This window comes from Triticum dicoccoides, chromosome 6A, assembly GCF_002162155.2.
Source record: "Triticum dicoccoides isolate Atlit2015 ecotype Zavitan chromosome 6A, WEW_v2.0, whole genome shotgun sequence".
NCBI lineage: Eukaryota > Viridiplantae > Streptophyta > Magnoliopsida > Poales > Poaceae > Triticum > Triticum dicoccoides.
Genome location: NC_041390.1, coordinates 405,674,005 through 405,684,923, shown reverse-complemented (window position 1 = coordinate 405,684,923; position 10,919 = coordinate 405,674,005).

The window sequence follows — 10,919 nt, the reverse complement described above, 5'->3', positions numbered from 1 at the left end:
GTACTCAGAACGGAGGTGGTCCTCGCGTTCCCATGTGGCTTCATGGTTGGAATGGTGTGACCACTTGACTTTGAGGAATTTGATTGACTTATTTCAAGTCTTGCGTTTAGTCTCTTCAAGAATAGCAACGGGGTGCTCACGATAAGAGAGATCTTCTTGGAGATCAATGTCTTCAAAGTTGACGGTGCGGTGAGGAGTCTTGAAGCACTTGCGGAGCTGAGAGACATGGAACATGTCATGCACATTTGCAAAGTTTGAAGGAAGCTCGAGTTGATAGGCGAGATCGCCTCTCTTGCTGACGATCTTGAAAGGACCCACGTATCTAGGGGCAAGCTTCCCTTTGATACCGAAGCGACGAGTACCTTTCATTGGAGAGACACAGAGGTAAACATGGTCTCCGATCTCGAAAGCCAAATCGCGGTGCTTACTATCATAGTAGCTCTTCTGGCGCGATTGCGCTGCTTTGAGGTTATCACGAATGACTTTGCACATTTCCTCTGCCTCTATGATCAAGTCATTTCCCAGAAGTTGACGTTCACCGGTTTTTGACCAGTTGAGAGGAGTACGACACTTCCTGCCATACAGAATTTCGAATGGGGCCTTGCCCGAACTGGCTTGAAAACTGTTGTTGTAGGATAATTCGGCGTATGGAAGCCAATCCTCCCACTTCATACCGAAGGAGATAACGCAAGCCCTGAGCATATCTTCAAGAATCTGATTGACACGCTCGACTTGACCGCTAGTTTGAGGATGGAAAGCTGTGCTGAAGCGGATGATGGTGCACATGGCCTTCTGAAAAGAATCCCAAAACTTGGAGGTAAAGATGCTGCCACAGTCTGAAGAGATCACCTGTGGAATGCCGTGCAGAGAGACAATCCGAGAGGTATACAGCTCCGCCAATTGAGCTGCAGTGATAGACTCTTTGATAGGCAGAAAGTGAGCCACTTTAGTGAGTTTGTCGATGACAACGAATATAGCATCATTGCCACGCTTGGACTTTGGAAACCCAGTCACGAAGTCCATCTCAATGTGGTTAAACTTCCATTCTGGAATGGCAAGAGGTTGGAGGAGACAAGCTGGCCTTTGGTGTTTTGCCTTCACTCTTCTGCAGACATCGCATTCATTAACGAATTGAGCAATCTCGCGCTTCATTCGAGTCCACCAATAAGCCTGCTTGAGGTCCTGATACATCTTCATACTCCCAGGGTGGATTGAGAGGAGAGAATTGTGCGCCTCATTCATGATAACTTTACGAAGGTCACCTTTGGGCACAACAATACAATCCTCGAAGAAGAGAGTATCCTTGTCATCAAGGCGATAACACTTGTACTTGGGTTGACTCTTGGCATCAAGAAGTTGAGCCTCGCGAATCTGATCTTCCAAAGTAGGAGAGACTTGAAGGTTGGCGAGGAAACCTTGAGGAACAACTTGCAAATTGAGTTTGCGGAAAGCTTCACAAAGCTCGGGTTGGTAAGGCTTGAGAATCAGACTGTTGCAGTAAGCTTTCCTGCTCAAAGCGTCAGCAATCACATTGGCCTTGCCTGGAGTATACTCGATACTCGGATTATACTCTTGAATCATTTCGACCCAACGAGTCTGCCTGAGGTTGAGATTAGGCTGAGTGAAGATGTACTTGAGACTCTTGTGGTCAGTGAAAATGTCCACTTTTCTTCCCAATAAGAGATGTCTCCAAGTCAAAAGAGCATGCACAATTGCCGCCAACTCGAGGTCATGAGTGGGGTAGTTCTTCTTGTTGGGATTCAACTGGCGAGAGGTATAAGCCACAACTTTCTTCTCTTGCATCAACACTGCACCAAGACCTTGAAGAGAGGCATCGCAGAAGACCTCGAATGGTTTGGATTCATCAGGAGGAGTCAGAACTAGAGCAGTGACCAATTTCTCTTTCAAAGTGTTGAAAGCGATGTCACATTCAGGAGACCAAACGTACTTGACGTGTTTCTGGAGAAGGTTTGAAAGAGGCTTCGCGATCTTAGAAAAGTTCTCAACGAACCTTCGACAGTAGCTTGTGAGACCAAGGAAGCTGCGGAGTTGCTTCACGTTCTGAGGTGGTTCCCAATTCACAATTGCAGACACCTTCTCAGGATTCACTGCAATGCCCTTGGCAGAGATGATATGTCCAAGATATAGAACCTCATCGAGCCAAAACTCACACTTTGAGAACTTGGCGTAGAACTGATGTTCCCTGAGCTTATCGAGCACCAAACGCAAGTGCTTGGCATGATCTTCCTTGTTCTTCGAAAAGACCAGGATATCATCGAGATAGACCAAAACGAAGTCATTTGTGTAGGCGTTGAAGATGAAGTTCATCATGCGAGAGAAAGTCGGAGGAGCGTTGACGAGGCCAAAAGACATGACAGTGTATTCATATGAACCGTAGCTTGTTCTGAAAGCCGTCTTGGGAATATCTTGCTCACGGATTCGAATCTGGTGATAACCCATACGGAGATCAAGCTTGGAGAATACTCGGGCACCTTTGAGTTGTTCGAGCAGCTCGTTGATGTTGGGAAGTGGGTACTTGTTCTTGATAGTCTTCTTGTTCAATGGACGGTAGTCAACACAAAGTCGGTCCGTTCCATCCTCCTTCTTTACAAAAAGAACTCCATAACCCCACGGAGAAGAACTAGGTCGGATGAGACCCATTCGCTCTTGAATATCGAGTTGCTTCTTCATCTCCTTCAACTCTTCAGGTCCGAGCTTGTAAGGACATTTGCAAACCGGTTCCATACCAGGCTCAAGATCGATGACGAATTCAACTGGCCGATGCGGAGGCATTCCTGGAAGCTCTTCTGGAAAGACGTCTTGTTATTCGAAAATGACTGGAATTTGAGAGATGGCATCCAGTTCACCCTTCTCGTTAAGAGAAAACAGACGGATGGTATCATCACAAGCAGCAAATACAATTACATCCTCAGCCGAATGAGTCAATTGAATCTGCCTGGCAGCACAATCAAGCTGAGCCTTGTGCTTAGAAAGCCAATCCATCTCGGGAATAAGATCAATATCCGAGTCACTAAGAACCGTAGGAGAAGATAGAAATTTGTAGTCACCCAAAGTGATAGTAACATCCGGAACAATGGAGTTAGCATGCATGCGCCTACCGGGAGAGACAACTGCTATCGGACTAGGCAAAACTTGCAAAGCCAACTCATGCTGAGATGCAAACGGTCTTGAGATGAAACAATGCGATGCACCAGTGTCAAAAAGGACTTTAGCTGGAATATCGTTAACAGGAAGGTTACCCATGATGACATCTGACGAGTCCTCTACATGAGCTGCATTCATCAAGTTGACCTTGGCGTGCTTGGGGTTATGCTTGACCACAGTTGTACTTGCCGATCTCACAGGAGGAGGAGGAGGGAGACGCCTCTGGTTGAAGCATTTGTTGGCATAGTGACCCTTCTGTTGGCACTTGTTGCACGTGACCTCTGAAAGCGGACGGTGATACGTAGCACTCGATCTTGGAGCTTGAGATGAAGTCTTGTTCTGAAAGCCAGGGTTGGGTGGGTGGGAAGATCCACTGCCACCTTTGCTCTTTTGTTGATAGGGCTAACGGAACGGAGGAGGAGGAAGCCAATACTTCTGCTGCTTAGCCACTTGAGTTGAGGAAGAAGGAGTAGCATCTCTGACTCACTTCTTGGAAGCATGGCACTTCAGTTGAGCAGCCTCTTGCTTCAATGCCATGTTGTAAAACTCATCGTACCTCCTGGGCTCAAAGAGGACAAGAGCTAGCTGGATTTCTTCTCTGAGACCACCCCTAAACTGATATATCATGCTCTTCTCGTTAGGGACGTCTTGCTTAGCAAAGCGGGCGAGCTTCTGAAACATCTTGTTGTAGTCATAGACAGACATAGAGCCTTGCTTCAGGTTGCGGAATTCCTCACGCTTGCTTTCAACCACACTCTGAGGAATATGATGAGCTTTGAAGTCTTGACGGAACTCATCCCAGGTAATCTCACGGCCTCCTCTGAAATCTTTGTACTGCTGAAACCATTCTGCAGCTTAGTCTTTGAGTTGGAAGGAAGCGAACTTGACAAAGTCCTCAGGCCTGACGTTACTGCACTCGAAATGCTTGCACAAGTCCACGAGCCAATCGTCAGCATCAGTTGCCTCAACGCAATTGCTGAAGGTCTTTGGCTGGTTAGCAAGGAACTAGTTGAGTGTAGCAAAGTGATTCTGATTGTTGCCTTGATTCTGGTTCGCTTGGTTGCGCTCTTGAAGAAGTTGCATGATCAGCTGCGTGTTTGCATTGGTAGCGGCCATCACAGCTTGCCATGCCTCCGGAGGAGGAGGTGGTGGTGGCGGATCGGGATTCGGAGTCGTGTGCGTTGGAGGAGCCATCCTGAATAGGTTGACATCCACTAGCACACTCATAGACAAAAATTGAAGCTGAATCCAACGGGTAGAAATTGCAACATATAGTCTTCACATCCGAACAAAATGAACGAATGCATTCCAATTGAAATGGTCACATATCCATAAATTGAGAAGCCACTTAGAATTTAGGTAGAGGAATAAAATCAACAAGGTACGGAACAAGAACGAATACTCGGTAAGGATCACCCAATCTCAAACCAAATATCCGTGGAAGAAGAACTAGAGCTACAAGAATTCCCACCTATGAAACTCCTGAACCTTTCCGGTTATGCAATCAGGTGTTGGGGATACAGGGGAAGCATAATATCTCACCCAAATCTAGCAAATCCTACATCCAGCTGTATCCATCCTTCAACACATAACCGAGAAAACTTCGGAAATCGTCTACCTCAACCTTCGAAAAGCATCCGTTATACAAGTTATAGCAATACTCCCGAACTCCCGCCCAAGTACTGGGTGGCATCGAGGTTATCTCACCAACAACTGCATAAAAGATATTTTCGATGTCGGCGAACTAAACTCAGGTATTCCAGAACTGCAACGATAAAATTGTGACGACAACACCTTGGAGCTCAACTCCTCGGGACACTGCCACAACCCCTAAATGACAGGAGGCACCAAGAACAATGTTCTCGTCACAGATCGATCGTAATGATTCCAAGATACCCGCGTGATCCAAATTTTTTTTACTGAAATTTGAGAAGAGAAGAGTCAAAACTCTACATCAGGATTCCTTACCAGAGCGATGAAGGGACTGAGGAGTAAAAAGAATTCCTAAACTCTCTGATATATAATTCCTAATGACTCAAAACTTTTTTTTTCTAGACTCAACACCGGCAGCTAATTCGATCAAGCAATGGGGCTCCTAAGGTCGGGGAAGGCTCTGATACCAACTTGTAACGCCCTCGATGCGGCTATATCTCCTATGTGTCGAAGCACGACTTAGAGGCATAACCGCATTGAAAGCAATGTCACAAGTAAGGTAATCTTCACAACAACCCATGTAAATAGATAATAGGGGGAAAGGTACATAGTTGGCTTACACTTGCCATGTCACACAAAGTACATAAATAGCATTACAATCATCCAATACACTCATGGTCCGACTACGGTACCAAAATAAAAGATCAACCCCAACATGCGACACGGTCCCAATCGCCCCAACTGGGCACCACTACTGATCATCAGGGAAAGACACATAGTAACGGTGTGAGTCTTCGTCGAACTCCCACTTGAGCTCAAGCGCATCATCTGGAACGGAGTCATCGGGCCCTGCATCTGGTTTGGAAGTAATCTGTGAGCCACGGGGACTCAGTAATCTCGCACCCTCGTGATCAAGACTATTTATGCTTATAGGTAAGGCAAGGTAATATGTGGAGCTGCAGCAAGCGACTAGCATATATGGTGGCTATCCTGTTCGCAAAAGAAAGCGAGAAGAGAAGGCAAAGCACGGACGAAAAACTATAGAACAACCTACGACAAACATTACTCCAACACCGTGTTCACTTCCCGGACTCCGCCTAGAAGAGACCATCACGGTAACACACGCAGTTGATTCATTTTAATTAAGTTAAGGTTCAAGTTATCTACAACCGAACATTAACAAATTCCCATCTTCCCATAACCGCGGGCACGGCTTTCGAAAGTTCAAATCCCTGCAAGGGAGTCCCAACTTAGCCCATCACAAGCTCTCACGGTCAACGAAGGATAAACCTTCTCCCGAGACATTCCGATCATACTCGGCATCCCGGTTCTACAAGACAACTTCGACAATGGTAAAACAAGTCTAGCAACACCGCCCGAATGTGCCGACAAATCCCGATAGGAGCTGCACATATCTCGTTCTCAGGGCACACCGGATAAGGTAAGTGTACGGGAGCCAACGTAACCCAAGTTGCCAAGGGACGGCCCTGCACGGTGCTCTGGGTTGGACCAACGCTTAGAGAAGCACTGGCCCGAGGGTTTAAAACAAAGATGACCCTTGAGTCCGCGAAACCCAAGGGAAAAAGGCTAGGTGGCAAATGGTAAAACCAAGGTTGGGCATTGCTGGAGGAGTTTTATTCAATGCAAATTGTCAAGGGGTTCCCATTATCACCCAACCGCGTAAGGAACGCAAAATCCGGGAACATAACACCGATATGACGGAAACTAGGGGGGCAAGAGTGGAACAAAACACTAGGCAAAAAGGCCGAGCCTTCCACCCTTAAGATAATATAGTGATATCCCAACAATTAAACAAAGTTCCAACAAGGAACGATCTCCAATCTTCACCTGCAACTAGCAACGCTATAAGAGGGGCTGAGCAAAGCGGTAACATAGCCAATCAACGGTTTGCTAGGACATGGAGGGGTAGAGGGTTGACATGGAAATTTGGGAGGCATGATAAGAAAGTGGTAGGCATCGTAGCATAGGCATAGCAAAAGAGCGAGCATCTAGCAAAGCAAAGATAGAAGTGATTTCGAGGGTATGATCATCTTGCCTGCAAAGTTGTCAGAGTTGACTGGATCGTCGAAAGCAAACTCAACGGGCTCCTCGTTAGCAAACTCATCTCCCGGCTCTACCCAAACAAGACAAACAAGCAAAAGGAACACAATCAACCACGTGCAAGGCTCAAGCAACATGATGCAAACATGGTATGCTATGAGGGATGCGATATGTAATGCATATGCAAGATTTGACAAGGAACGATTGAACCTGGCCTCAACTTGGAAATCCAAGAGTTCCACTGGAAAGGTGAGGTGATTTTGGTTGAAATCGATATAAAGATCACCAAAATCGGATGCACGGTTTGGAAATGGCAAGCAAAACAAATATAGCACCGGTCTGCGATAAACAGCAAGTAGGCATATAAATGCATCAAGATAATTATGCTACAACACTCAAACATGGCAACAAAATACATGGTAGGGATCCACTCATAATGCTTGACAAAATATGAACACTGAGCTATGGCCAATTCATCCATTAACAGGTTCAAACAAGCATGGCAAAAGTGCAAATGGTAAATAGGTTTCAGACTTGGTGAAATTAAATTAACACAAGTCTGGAATTTCAGATCAGGTAGCACAGTTTGGAGCATGAAAACTATATGCTAGAGGAACTTAACATGGCAAAGCAAGGAATGACATGAAGCTACTCAAAGAACTTAAGAAAAGTCCCTTAGTGACCTTGAGCCAAAAGGTATCAGAAAATACAATTGCAAGCATGTGAACATGGCAAAAACATAATCAGGTTACAGACTTAGTGAAAAACTGGAGCATGCAAATCTGTTAACGAGTAGGCATGTTTACGAGCTCGATGCACTTACTACAGTGCAAGGCATGACAAACTAAACATACACCCATCAAGAATACATGTTATAGAAGCTAGACATGGAAAGAACAACAATATAGCATGCACGGATCAACAACAACATCCTCGGCAAAATCGCTAACAAGTAGACAATCTGCCAGGATTCACGAAATAGCAAAAGTAGAGCTTGATTGTCTCAAGCTAGGTTCCTCCATAATTGCAAACAAAGACATGGATGGATCTAGCATCACAATATTAACAAATCATCCTTAATGATCATCCTCAAAAGAGGCACGGATCACTAGGAAATAACATGAACATATGGCATATTGATAAAACCAGATCAAGGACTTGGTGAAATTCTAAGTCCCTGAAATCAGCATTAACGAATGCACTACTTTGCAAGCTTGTGCTAGTCACCACACATGTCATAAAAATACATGGTAAACACCTCTGTAAATATGACATGGCATATAACAAAACTCATGTAGAGCTCAGGAGCATATCATGCACACACATTAATCATGGCAAAAATGACATAGCTATTTGGTGCAGCAGATCTGACAATTAACTCAAATAGCTCTTTTCCAACAGCATTTCGGGTATCAAGATGAGCTGAAATGAAAATGATGCAATGAGATGAAATGATGTGCTCTCTGAAGCAAACATTTTGATATGCTACACGCCCAAAATGGAGCTACGGATGCGGTGTTAAGACATGATGAAGATGCCAAAATAATATGCAGACTTAGGGAAAAATCGAGGTCAACCCTAGGGTTACTGTAGCTCGAATCTGGATCTGGGTGCACGCAAAATGAGGTTCACCGGACGGAGCTCGGAGTCGCCGGAGTTCGGCGTGGAGGAGGCGGTGAGGCACTCCCGGGCCGGATCTCGTCGGATCCGGTCGGCGGGGAGCCGGAGTGGCGGCGGGGGGAGGCGCGGCGGAGGAGGCGCGGGCCGGCCGACAAGGAGCGCGGCGGCCGCCGGCGAGGAGCACGGTGCGGCGCGGTGGCTCGGCCTCCGGAGTTGGAGAAGGTGGCGGCGGGCGGGGCGCTGCGGCTCGGGGACGAAGGAGGCAGGCGGCGGCGATGTGGATGGGCCGCGGGGGCCTCCCGCGAGCTCGGGCGGGCCGGCGCGGTCGGCGGCGATGTGGGCACCCGCACGGGACACGTGGTGCTCCCGGAGTGGCCGGTGGGGGAGCGGACAATGTCCGGCCGGACGGAAAAGTGTCCGGCGGCGCGAGGGAATGGGGAGGTTAGGGTTTCGCCCGGATTTTGGGGAAGGAGGCCTTTATATAGACATAGAGGGAGCTAGGAGAGTCCAAATGAGGTGCGGTTTTCGGCCACGCGATCGCGATTGAACGCTCTAGATGATGGAGAGGGTTTTGGTGGGTTTTGGGCCAAATTGGAGGGGTGTTAGGCTGCAACACACACGAGGCCTTCTCGGTCCCTCGGTTAACCATTGGAGTATCAAACAAAGTCCAAATGGTACGAAACTTGATAGGTGGTCTACCAGTAGTAAACCAAGGCCGCTTGGCAAGTCTCGGTCCAATCTGGAAATGTTTAACCCCCACATACGAAAAGAAGGTAGAAAGGACCACCGGAGGAGATAGGAGCGCCGGAATGCAAAACAGACAACGGGGAAAAATGCTCGGATGCATGAGACGAACACGTATGCAAATGCAATGCACATGATGACATGACATGAGATGCATGACAACGACAACAACACACGGAGACAAAACCCGAACCCGAAGAAATAAAATAACTTAGCGCCGGAAATGGCAAGAGTTGGAGAACATATAAGGTAAATTACATCCGGGGTGTTACAGAGGGTGATAAGGAGATGCAATTCTATGATTAACATCATATTTAGCAAGCATTTTACGGAAAGCACCATGAATAAAGTGTGAACCATCATCAGTCATTAAATATCTAGGGACTCCAAACCTCAGAAAAATAACTTGCTTAAGCATTTTAATAGAAGTGTTATGATCAGTGATGAAGCTATGTACCTAGGGTAGGGTCATGGACCTGTCCAGCATACCCTCCCCAAGGACATCTTTACAAAGAATCAGAAGCAGTCGAAGAGAAATCATCATCCACTTGACCATGGAGATGCGCTCACTCGACCACCTTGAAGACACTCGACCACCAGAAGATGAGGAACCCTCCACTCTACAACGGTTAGGACTTAAACCATAGCATTATGAGCATTTATGACATTTACTGTAGACGTTACCAGTAACGCATTTCCTTTATGAGCATTGAACTCTATGTAACGGAGGGGAGCTGGGGTCCTGGCGCACTCTATGTAAGCCACCTCCCTCCTCTGGGACAAGGGTTCACACTTTTGTAAACACACATACACATATAATCCAGTCGACCGCCTCAGGGCACCGAGACGTAGGGCTGTTACTTCCTCCGAGAAGGGCCTGAACTCGTAAAACTCATGTGTACAACTACTCCATAGCTAGGATCTTGCCTCCTCATACCTACCCCCCATTCTACTATCAGTCTTAGATCCATGACAGTTGGCGCCCACCATGGGGCAGGTGACTTATTGGAGAAGTTGTAATTTTTCCGATCCCCATCATCATGGTTCCAGGCGGAGGTTTGGATGAGGGCCGTGAGATCCGTCTCAGCGCGCTCATGTTTGTCGCCGACGACTCTGCTTGGCTTCAGGAGGCACCACTCGACGTCGACGCGCTCCCCGCCCGCGGGGCGACGCACTTTCACGCGTGCGTCCGCGGCGTCCTCCTGCGGAACCGTCGACCCAGTACTAGTCGACTCCAACGGCTTTCCCCCTCCCTGCGACCCGCCAGAGCAAGCGAACCGGCCGGTCGTGGATTCAACAGTGGGTGAAGCATGCGGTGGCCCGCCAGTCAGCCACCCCTCAAGTCGTGGCGCTCGAGCCCGACGAGTCTCTCTATGGCCAGTTCGATCTATCGACTGGCTCCGTAGAGACTGCATCCGAGTGCGGCAGCAATGACTCGGCAGCGGAAGTCCTGATGGTCAATGGACCACGCGGTCCTCCTCGCTTCGATCGTGAAGACGGAGGTAACGGGAACGGCGATCCGTCACGCGTTCACGAGGAGTACCGCCCCAAGCCTCTCTCCTCGCAGCAGAGAGAAGAACTTCATCACCGAAACAGGCTCGCTTGGCCAATCTGGCTGAGCGCACTCGGTTGGAGAACCTACAGCGCGCACTCGATGATCACGCTTGTCAACGTGC